At 43.4% G+C, this 12,267-nt stretch overlaps 1 protein-coding gene across 5 annotated transcripts in view; it reads left to right on the top strand.

Annotated features, from left to right (window-relative positions):
- LOC138472431 (chemokine-like protein TAFA-2) overlaps positions 1-12,267 on the top strand; it is a 650,691-nt gene that overhangs the window by 236,770 nt on the left and 401,654 nt on the right. For all 5 annotated transcript variants that reach the window (XM_069610593.1, XM_069610594.1, XM_069610597.1 and 2 more), the window contains one exon: positions 6,804-6,891. The gene's annotated coding sequence lies outside the window, so the exon portion shown is untranslated. The remainder of the gene's footprint in view (positions 1-6,803; positions 6,892-12,267) is intronic.

Raw genomic sequence — 12,267 nt, 5'->3', positions numbered from 1 at the left:
CACCTATAACATCATAGCATACATAATATAAAAGTACCTGACATTGTAAACAATTCTCTTGGTCTATTTCCACATATGACAAACAAATAGGGCCTTATTACAAGTTTGGTAGTGCAGGAAAAAGTGATGGTAATTCTGTTACTGTGTTTGGCGGTAATCGAATTGCCACCATTTTTCCCACACAGCAAAATTATAACTTTGGAGGTAAAGTGGAGGATTTAACTGCAGTGAAAAGATGGAAGTGAATCTACAGCAAAAAAAACAATGGATTTAGAGTGTGATGGTTCCGCCGGCAGTAAATCCCCAAAAATGCCCATGGAGTACTATGCACTCCAAAAACTACGATTTACATTCACTTGTTAACTCCATGTGACCACTTGTTGGTAATGTAATCAAGTTTGGCTTAAAATTGACAGATCTGCTGCCAAATTACCTCCAAACGCATAAAGAGGCCCATTGAATAGATGTATGGGAATTACACAGTAACAGAAATATAGTATACCTTTAGTTTAGTTTGTTTATTTATAGAGCGCGTCCGAACCCTCGGGTAGCTGGGCGCTATGTTGTCATGTGGACAACATAGTTGCATATCGTTGCGCGCAGCAAAAAAAAAAGTGCATACATTCAGAGGTGCAAGTAGAGGGGTACAGTATGTGGCATGAGATAAATACAATAGATAATAGAGGATCGGGTTACATGGTGATCCGTTTCAGGTATAGTTAAGACATATGGTAGTCATTGGTAGAGTGAGGAGAACTAGGAGGTGCATGAGTAAATGGCTAAGTGTTAGGCAGAGAGCTAGGATTTCACCATGGCTCTGAATGGCCAGAAGGAAGCTTCCAATCTGATTGCAAGAGGGAGTGTATTCAAGCATTGAGCTGCAAGAACTGGGAAGCTGGACCCTCCTGCTGTTTTTAGATTGAATTTAGGGACCTTGAGTTGGTGAAAGTAGGGAGTTCTGGTAGGTCTGGTAGTGCTGTCTAAGGAATTTGTCAGCTAGGTAGCGCGGGGCAGTCAGTGACAGGCACTTGTGTGTAATGACAAGAGTTCTTAGCTGGATTCTGTCTCGGATAGGGAGCCAGTGGACATCTTTGTTGGCCGTGGAGATGTGAGCCTTGCGCGGGAGGTTAAGAGTGCATTTTAAGGCATTGATTTGAAGAATCTGGAGTCTGTTCAGATTTTTTGTGGTGGTGCCTTGGAAGAGTGTGTTACAATAGTCTAATTTAGACAATATCAGCGCTCTGGATAAGGTGAGGCAGCTGGAGGAGGATAGAAAAGGTCTGCAGGCATTTTGTATTTGTATTTATTTTATTTATAACGCGCAATCCGCAGGCCCGGGGGCATCAGGGCGCAATTTGTAAGGTTACAGAAATGCATGGATACAGGAGTCGCAATGCACAAAGGAATGACATTACATGATATGAACAGGACATTAAGTACAAGTAAAACAGTCAGCAGGTCAGAGAAAGTAAGACTGAGGCGCTGTACGGGACTTAGGCAGGTCGAAAAGCCAGGATCTGGTATTGGCTTTGAAAGTGTGAAAAGACTCTTCCGCTCTGATTGTAGCAGGGAGGGAATTCCAGAGCTTGGACGCTAGGACCGGGAAGCTTGAACCCCCTGCTTTTTGCAGTTTAAATCTAGGGATAGCTAAACAATGGGACTGGGCAGTTGTTAGTGGATGGGAGGTCGAGTGTCGCGACAGTCGACTGCCGAGATAGGTGGGGGGCCTTGTTGGCCAGACATTTGTGCGTAATGGCGAGTGCTTTGAGTGAGATTCTTTGCTTGACAGGTAGACACTTTAACTTTGATCTAGTTTCTGAGATATGGTGGTTACGAGGGATGTTTAAGGCGGCACGAATGGCATTGTTTTGGGTAGTTTGGAGTTTAAGTTCTCTTAACTAGTGCCTAGGTAGAGAGCACTGCAGTAGTCGATTTTAGCCATGAGGGTTCTCGCTAGTGTGACACTGTTGGAGGTGGTAAGGAAAGGTCTGCAGGCTGCAATGAGTTTGCATGTGTATGCCGACGCAGATCTGACATTAGTTTGTCGGGATAATGATAGAGTAGCGTCAAGGTAGAACCCTAATGTTTTAGTGTCTTTTGAAACTCGAATTCTATTGCCATCTATAGTGAAAGATTGATATGCCGGTTCAAGTCTGCTCAGGCGTTGTGCAGTGCCCAAAATGAGAAGCTCTGTCTTATCGTTTAGGCAAAGCTGGTGTTGGGCCATCCAAGCTTGTATAACCAGGTAGACATCGTTAAGGGCCTTGGTGTCAGCCATATAATCACCAGTAATGGGGATGAGTATCTGGGTGTCATCCGCATAATTAGTGTAGGAGACACCCAGATAGTCAAGCACATCAAAGAGTGGTTTTGTGAAGATGTTATAGAGTGTGGGTGACACACATGAGCCCTGAGGTACGCCGCAGTGAATTGGGGAAGGGTCGGCAGCTGCGGATGGGGCAAAGACTCTCATGGATCTGTTGCTCAAAAAGGATTTGATCCATGCTGCAGCCGAGGATGAGAAGTTGGCAGCGGTGTGGAGGTGCTTGCAAAGGATCTGGTGATTAACCAAATCAAAAGCGGCCGAAAGGTCGAGAAGTAGTAGCATTGCTAGCTTGCCCTGATCCTTTAGGACTTTGATTTGGGTTTTGAGGTCTATTAACGCAGTCTCCGTCCCGTGTCTGGGGCGGAATCCAGATTGTCGTAGACCTTGCATGTTATTGGCTTCCAGATAGTTTTGAATCTGAAGGTATGCATCACGGTCTAGAATCTTAAGCAGAAATGGTACTGTTGTGATAAGTCGGAAATTAGTAGGAATGCTTGGGTCGAGGGAAGGTTTTTTTGAGCAAAGGGATCAAACAAGCATCCTTCAGGTTATCCGGGACAATACCAGTTTGAATGACGAGTTAATGAAGGCAGTGATGAATGGGGCCAACTCATGCACCGAGTCCTTGATAATAGGGGCTGGGCATGGATCACCTTGGCAGTTGGAGGATTTAATTCTGTGAATTATGTTTTCTACCTCGACGACGGTGAGCCGTGAGAATGTAAATGGTGTGGTGTTAGCAGTGTCTGGAATGGGTGCCTTGGCAGGGGAGAGAGCACGGTTATCGCGCTTCAAGTTGTCCTGTTTATCTTTAATGTTCACTTGTAGTGTGGAAATTTTATTTAGTAAGGCTACTTGGATGTTGGAACACCATTTGCTATCTTTCAAGCAGGTGTCAGGGGGGGCGACTGGAGTTTCAAGCTCTTTTAAGATTTTGAAAAGTTCCTTAGTGTCCGAGTCAGCTTGCATAATGCGGTTGTTCAGGGATTCCTTTTTTGCAGTGATGATGGCATCTTTATAGGAGAGTGAGGCAAGAAGGAAACCATCTTTGTGCTCGTCAGAGGGATGGCTTTTCCATCGATTTCCGGCACAGCGTTTCGCTTTGCGGAGAGTTCTTAACTGTGGGGTGAACCATGAGTTAGGGTGAGCTTGTAATTTGGCCTTCCTAAATTTGATAGGTGCTATAGAGTCAATAGCCGTTAGCATAGTTTGGTTGTACGTGTCTGCTAAGGACGTAGGGTCAGGGCAGGTGTTGATGGCTGCATCAAGAGCTGGAAGTAGCAGCGGGAGGAGTTTCTCCTTAGTTATATATTTTTTGCTTCTAGTCGGGAGAGCTGGGGCTATTGGAGTCGGGATGCGTGGGGTAGCTTCAATGTTAAAGGTTATGACGTGGTGGTCAGACCATAAACAAGGGGTGTTGCTAAGAACCTTAATGTTGCAATTGGAGCCAGCTAACCAATCAAGTGTTCGACCTTTGATATGGGTAGGTTCTTGGATGTACAAAGTGAGGCCAAGATCAGTTAGTATGTTCTCCAAGTCAGTTGCCACAGGATCCTTTAGGTCTCCAAGACCTAAGTTAAGGTCGCCTAGGACGAGAGTTTGTGATTTGTTTTTAGTATTGTCCAGAAGGAGGGTGGAGATTTCACTGGCAAAGGACGGTGCCGGACCCGGAGGTCTGTAAATGAGGTGCACGGTGGCTGTTTGATTGGGGGTGAGTGCTAATTTGACTGACAGCAGCTCAGCTGATGCCAGTTTGGCATCAGGTATCACTCTTAGGTCAAGCACATTTTTGTGGATGAAGGCTACACCCCCACCTCTAGAGTGGGCAGTGGGGCAGTCACATCGTGTGATGCCGTAGTCAGGCGGTAGAGCCAGCGCTAGTAAGGGGCCAGAAGCAGCATGAAGCCAGGTTTCGGATATAGCTAGGAAGTCAAGGTCAGATGTGGTGATGAGGTCAGCTATGTCTAGTGCATTTGCAGTGAGGGATCTGGCGTTAATAAGGGCACCCTTAAACATGGGCAGTTTAACCTCTATAGTTGTGGATTTGCAAGTGGTAATGATAGAACCGAGTGGAGGTAGTAAGGTTTGCTTCGAGACGTTGTTACGGGAGTGACGTAGGCGGAATCTGGTGCCTAGTCTCTTATTTCTAAGAAGGAAGGGGCAAGGTTGGTTGGGTGTAGGTTTCTTAGCGAAGTGTTCTAGCCATAGTGCAGGGTCATTAAGGTATTGGTTGATCTGTCCTCCAGCAAAGGCTGCCGGGCTCATTCTAAGCGACACCATAAGTCGTGGGGAAGCTAGACCGAGAGAGGGATGATCAGGTTTAGGATGGAGTGGTAAGGTGGTTACCGTATGTAGCTGCGTGACTTGGGCAAGTCGAAAAGCTAGAGTGTAATAAAGTGGAAGGAGAGCACTAATGTACATGATGGTCGTCCTAGTTACCTGCGTAGGAGGGATAAAGCCCGGGGGGCACTGCAATCATAAGTATAAGTAGGGGTCACCTGGCTTCGATTTAGCAATGAAGGCAGAACGGCACACCAATGAAACGCATAAATAAGGACACCTAGATTCGATTTAGCAGTGCAAGGCAGAAAGGCACAACAATCTAATGCATAATAAAGGTCACCTAGATTAAATTTAGCAATGGAGGCAGAAACGCCTAGGCATAAGGTGCAAGACACTTCAAAAGTGGTTGGGACACGACCATAGGGTACAACCCACTTCATATGTGGTTGGGAGGTGACCAGAAGGTACAGCACATATGTGGTCAGGGAGTGACCAAAAGGAGCGACACATTTCAAATGCGGTCAGGAGGCGACCAAAGGGTATAATGCAACTCACAGGCACTTTGGGTCTCACATTAACTAGAATGCATCAATGCAGCCGAGTGCGGGGCTACATATAAAGAGCACACATATTGAGTAGCGTGCATAGGGGCACAGTTCAAAATCATGCATGGAGACAAGAGGTGGCACAGTGAATGCAGAATAGGGCAATGGGAACAGAGGAGACACAGTGGGATCAAGCTTTGAATATCATAAAAGCTTACAGTGAAACATGAATTGAGGCACAGAGTCAGAGGACAGACGGGATAGTGTTCCAGTATGCTTGAAGGGTGCAGATAAGATGTGGGTAAAGTTTGTTGGACATGCGCTTCATAATAGCAGCGCTTACCTTGTTGCTGACAGGGAAGTGGGGCCAAGAAGCGGGGTGCTCGCCTGGTGTTCAAGAGGGGTCAGGCAGGTCCTGGAGCTCCTAATACTGCACTATTCGAGTGCTAGGCGAAACCGGTCTAGCGTAGGCTGGCGAACGGCTGGTGACAGGCTGAGGACAGGTTTCAGCCTTCTCTCGGTGGCCTTCCTGAGGAGGGCCGGCTTACGACTGTCGGTGGCTGGCTGATTGGGCACTTTCTAGCCCGGTTAGCCAATGGCAGGGGTGAGCCTCCAGATGAGTGTAGAGAAGGGAAGATGGGTGCCTACTGCATCCCGGCGGCCATCTTGAAGCGGGCGTCCTCGTGCTCCAGGGGCTCAAGGGCTTGGAAAAATAAACACCAAACGGTGCGAGGCGTTTTCTTTTCAAGATTCGATCAATTTCGAGTGGTGTGCATTTAAATGCACAAGTTTAGCCGCATTTTGGAGATTAAGTACAGGAAGTCGGCGATACTTAGGATAAGCTTGCGTGCTTACGTAGTGGACAGAGGAAGCTCCTGCTTCTCCTCTGCATCTGGGGCACTGCTCCTGCAGCGTCAATGGGAGCTCCTGCTTGTTTGTTGGTGTAGTAGTCCTGCTATGGGGGTTAAAGTGGCCACTGGGCCTGGACACAGGCCATGCCAACTGACTACTTTGGTTATGCCTGGTGGGGGCATTGGTCAAGGCCACAGGCTATATAGCCAGTGGCCCAGGTACCATTTATGGGAGGCTATTGGGCTTGATTTCTGGCCAGGCATAGTGGTTTATATGGTAGATATCTCGGCATGGCTTTGCTCAGTGCGATCTAGTTCCCAGTGATGTAATAAGGTATGTAGCAAGTGATCTCATTGGTGTGCTCATTGGCTGGACAATGAGGATGCTCAGAGGTAAAGTGTTTTAGCTTTCAACACTAGTTGATTTTCAAGGGTTTTGTTGTGTTAAAATATCATCCTGATATCAGTAAACTAAAGTTATTTCACTGAATTTCAAGGGTTTTATATTGTTGAACTGTTTCAACGTAATTCACTCTTTACTAAACCTTTTAATTAAATATATATATATTCCATCTCTCTCTCTCTATATATATATATATATATATATATATATATATATATATATATATATATATATTCCATGTTTCTCTTTGTTTTACATCATGATGTGACTAACTGAATACTTACTGTACAGCTGTAGTAGGTGATACCAGTGCGTGAAGAGATATTGTGATATAACAATGATGTCGTAACCTTCACTAACCTGCACTAAACATTACTTGAATTCTCTCATTTCAGATGCACCAATGTCTGCTTTTCTCCCTGAAGATTCAATTTGTTTGAGATTGCCAGGTGCTCAGACAGTGCTGTGAAACTCAAGTAAGAGGTACGTTTTCTCAAATGTTTTTATACCTATGGTTTGTGCATTTGATGGCTGACAAGTGCCCTTTACTGCTGAGACATTTTCTTTCTCAGTTTGCCAAATGATATTGTTTTATAGGTGGCCCTGTATCAATATATATATATATATATATATATATATATATATATATATATATATATATATATATATATATATAGTTATACAATGCATACATGTAAAATGAGAAAATGATGGCTATGCCTACATTCACTGGGTCACATAGACACACCATTGCAGTCAACGTGAGCTGTTCTTTTCTTTGGGCTCCTTTCTTATTAATGTCCTTCATGTAGGTCGAATAAGGGAGAATGGGACTGACTCGCTGATTCGAGACCATAAGTCAAGCTGCAAGTCACTGATGCTTAAAGGGGAGATGGGAATAGTGAAGGGACTGGCTTTGGGTCAAGGTCTCCACAGCCTCTTGCCCCAGGTATATTCAAATGAGGGTGCGTTCCAGACATCTGAACATGCATTGGATTACTGATGATGTATGGTTGCATGACTGGGTTAATCACCCCGTAAGTGAACACAGTTTCTGCATTGCCACCGCGTTAGAGAAATGGAATAGTAAAAGCAAATAGTAATGCTCATGTCAAGCCCAACGGTTTCTAATTTGGTCCGATTCATTTTCTAAAAACCCCTGTCTGATCCATGGTCCCGTTAACCTTAAAAAGACGTGACAGCCTTGCACGTTACACTGTGCCTTGTCTGTGACATGAAAAACCAGGCAAAGTGGAGAAGGCATCAGTTCAAAGCACCACCCGTTATGAATCTGACATTTTTGTGCGGCAGACCCACTCGGTTCCCGCAACTGCCAGCAATTTTCATGGGGGTTAATTAATCAAGGTTTCCACTTAGCTATGCACAGGTAAACTGACATTTAGAAAAAAACTAGTCCCACCTTAATATGACCTCTTCATAATCTCACAAGCAAGAAACGGAAACAACTTAACTGAGATGTAAAGTAGAATTACAGAACATCCATACTCCATATCTATATATCTATCTATACTCAAATAAGGACTATGAAAACCCATACAAAAAGACAGATTTTGAATGGAGTAAAATGAGGAATTATTCTTGTTATGATACCAGCTATTTTCTTTCTTTGTTTTTCAGTAATAGAAGATCCCAAACAGCAAATTCATCTTCTGGTCAGATACTGAATTTATAACATAATATTTTGCTGTTTGAATCTCACTTTGCCAACACTGATTAAGAGTAGGGAATTTGGGAAAGCAAATAACGGCAATGCAGAGCAAACCCCTAATCACAAAATGCAAAGGTTCAGAACATGAGAGGTTAATTCACGATTTACAGCAAAGCCAATTAACGCTGCTTCCCCATCAAAACCTCATGGTTTTCCTTTTAGGTAAAACGTAACTTCCCAAGCCATATTGTAAAGGTCATGTGTGTGGTGTGACTCCAGAATGGGACAAGTCATCAATCCTGTATAATCGCTCATATCTTCATGTTCAGTGCACTGTACTTAATACACACTCAGGCGTATTTGCCTCACTCATTTTCAACAGGTGAGTTATGGGGCCCTGTCACCTTCTTTCTGAGGGTCCAAACTTCCCTCTCCTACACCTCTTACACCTGATCTGGAGCTCCTAATTCATATCACATGCTCGTTTTTCTTGCAACCATGGGCTTAACCCCTTCAGGTACTGTTTTCAGTCCTATTCCTTTCCTTGGCTCAAGCTTACCCTCCCATACCATGCAGTTCTGGAACTGCTAATTATAGCTTTGCTAGTCTGCAACCAACATTCTTCTGATGTCCATAACTTACCTCCTCCTGATGTAACTATCCAACCTCCTCATGATGTCTCAAACCAACCTCTCTGATGTGTCCAACCATCTTCCTCCTGACTTGATCACCCCTCTTCTTTCCAATTTCCTCCTCTTGTCCCTCTTCCTCCAAAATCCATTCTCGTTCTCCACCTAGGTCCAAAATCCTGCTGCTACCTCTTTCTCCAATCACCCACATTGCCTGACTGGGCCTCTGGAGTTATCTAGCTCTGTGTTCCTCTCCCCAGTGATTTGGCTTCCTGTGAAGTTCTGTACCTGTGGATATGAATGACTGTGGGCGTGTGGCTGAATGTACAAGTGATTAACCTGTGTTTGCTTTAAAAAGGCTGACCCCCCCCCTTCTTTACCTTCACCATTGATGGAGATACTGCCACTCTAAGTTTCACAGAGTGTTCCTTTTGCTTACAAGTTGGCTGGAGCATGGGTTGTGCTCCGCAAGAGAGTGAAATCAGGGTGACGAAAATAAAAGCATGTTTCAATACAATGGGCCTCATTAGGAGTTTGCCGGTATCCTGGCCCTAATAACACCAGGATACCAGCAGAGATAAATACGGTTTCTGGCACTGAGTGTGGCAGAATTACTGTTGATTACAAGTGATGGTAAGGGTGGTAAATCACCATTGTTTGGTAGGATATGCTGGTATTACCAGCACCGGTAATGGCGCCGGTAATACCAGTGGTGGTAATACCGGCTATTTTTGCTGGTTGGGTGGTGGAATGATTTACAGCTCTGGGCTGTTTGGGTCGTTAGATTATAGAGTGGAGAGCATGGTCACTGAGAAAAGGCTGTAGTTCTGATTTCTGAGAAGTGGTTGGAGAGGGATTGTTAAAGTCACCTAAGATAATTAGATGATTTTTAGTGGAAAGAGAATCAAGGAGTTGCCCAATATCATCAGAGAATGGTCCAGTGAGACCAGGAGGGTGATAGATGTGAACTAGGTGAGGTATTTATACTGTGTGGTTTTAGTTCATCCTCTGCTCCTGAATTTGGCTGCATGGTTCCACTACCAATCCTGATGATTGGTTGCATCTTGGTTACTTTAATAGATTGTCCACGTGAAACACCGGCCAAAACACCTAATAAATCAAAGATCACACACTGCTTACATGGGGGCATGTGTCATTGGAGGGCACATCAGGACATACAATTAGACTAGTCTGCCCTGTCACATTAGGGTCTTAACTCAAGCAGAGGATCCAAGAACAATATTGTTACTCGATGAAATAGGGCCTACAGGGCAGATTTGCTGTAATGGCATTAAAGCTCTTTGCAATCTCATCATTTCAGTTTAGGATTCAAAGGGATGTGCAGGGAGTGCACTTGAACAGCAGGAAATACATACTACAGAGAAAGCACAGGGTGGGCCGTAAATTGAACACCAGCTTTGAGAAATATCTAATTAGGGTGTGAGCAGGTGCTTCAAGTAATGCTTAACAGAAATACGGATAGATGTTTCAACAATATTGAAAACATTTGAGCCGTGGAACATTCTGAAGTATCTATAGAATAGGCAGCATTTGACAATACTTTCTTTCCACACAGAAAAGGTTGAAAGAGGCAGTACCCTTTAGTTAGCACCCACAAACAATCAATGTCCTTATGACAAAGAGAACAGGCAGTGCTCTGATCCCACAGAACAGCATGGAATGGCAAAATGTTTCTGCCACATGTTTAGCAAGTAGTGGTGCACAGCAGGAACACGTAAGAAGCAGCACAGGGTTGCAGCATTGAGTCCCATACAAAGAAATAGGCCATTCATCAAATCAGTTGTGTAAAAAGAGTCTTATAAGAAGGTAAACGCATATGCATTGATTACAAAGCCAATCTGCCTTACTGTGACAAATGATGATCCAGCATTGCTCAGCTTAATGTCTGCTGAATCCAACACTTGCATTGCAGCTGTTACAGAACTGGCAAAGGTAGAACAAAGGGACAGAGACAAATGTAGTTCTGTAAAGAATATTTTGAAATCTGTATTTTCTGATATACTGGGAATTGTCTGTGTCTGTCGCTAGGATAAAAAGTCTTCAAAACCGATTCAAGCCTTCAAGAAAGTCATTGTTGCCTGGTGATTGAAATTTTGGCTACTCAAAACCATAATCCAAAGTGATGTATTTATTTATTATATGGAGCAATTAAATCCCATTGAAAGGGAAACAGCATTGAGTACTCCTGAAACCGAAAATTAAATCATACCTTATTATGGAAAGCAATAACCTGAGAAACCTTAACCCATAGCCTGAATCTACGAACAGCAGTAATTAATACTGTCAGCCAGTAAGTCAAATAACTTCATGTGGATATAAAATATATTATTAAAGTACAAACAACTGAGAAAAAAAAACTGTAACAAAAACATACCATTAAGTGATGCAGATAAAAAACACAATCTTTGAAAGGATCATAAAGTAAGTATAGAGTTCATCATAGACAATCATTTGAGATATGATCTTCTCGATCTTCTCCATTTTCTTTTCACCTGTTTTAAATTAATGATCTTTACCTCATTGCGGTATTTAAAATTGTATTATTCTTATTATTGTAGATTGAGCCTTGAATGTCTCCATGCAGCTTGCAGGGAGCAGGAGTTTCCTACCTTTGGGACACTTGATCTGCTGTTCATTTGTAAATTAAACGTATGTGTCAGAGTTGTTTATATTCTCCCCTGCATCTGAAGATATTCCTAAAATATATCTAGTGTGATTGATCCTTTCTTAACATTTACTCTTTGCGGTGTGCTTGACTGTAGCTTTCTTGTTTATTCGCTTTTGTGTTCAGACTATAAAGCACTATTTTACTGGTTCAATGCAGATATCGTCATCAATGTATTGAATCCCCAAATCAGCTTGCACAGCAGAGGTAGGACCCAAATTAGGAAATACTGTAATGCAACACACTTATCCTCTTAATACAAATTCATACATACCCAACAAAGGGAAAGTTGGCATGACAGAATCAGTCACTCTCAACATTGAAAGAAAGAGACAGAGCTTGGGCTATGGGAGATTTAAATAGCAAGTATGTTTGCTACACACCTTCTCACGTGGGAAATATTAGGATATGTGTTTCTTAGTGGTTCAGTTTTTGACCTTGGATCCTGCCTTCAACACTTGTCCAAATAACTTGGTACTTAACACAATTTCCATCCCATCCTGGCATGAGTAATCTGGTCTCAATTTATCCCACCCACCTTCTGGCTGAGATGCTGATCCTAACATTTCTCTGTGTACCTGAGATGTACTATAGCCATATTTAAAGAAATGTGTGACAGATGGATAGCTTCCCTTCCCAACAAGCATACTATCAGGTGGAGTCTTCCAACACAAACTCTTTGCAACATTGGGGCCTAAGTAGTGCAGGAGCAGGACTGTCGTATTTTCTTGGACTCCGATTGAGTTGTGTCCTTACCAGGTTTTACGCATCATACTAAAAGTATAAAAAGTTGGCACTATCTAAGAAGGCAAAAAAACGAAATATCCTGAGCACCACCATCCATGTCACACTGGCCACCTTATGCATCTCATTTG

This window comes from Ambystoma mexicanum, chromosome 8 (assembly GCF_040938575.1).
Source record: "Ambystoma mexicanum isolate Mex_15411 chromosome 8, UKY_AmexF1_1, whole genome shotgun sequence".
In the NCBI taxonomy this organism is placed as follows: domain Eukaryota; kingdom Metazoa; phylum Chordata; class Amphibia; order Caudata; family Ambystomatidae; genus Ambystoma; species Ambystoma mexicanum.
The sequence above is the reverse complement of the archived record's forward strand: the minus strand, read 5'-3'. Positions and strand labels throughout refer to the sequence as shown.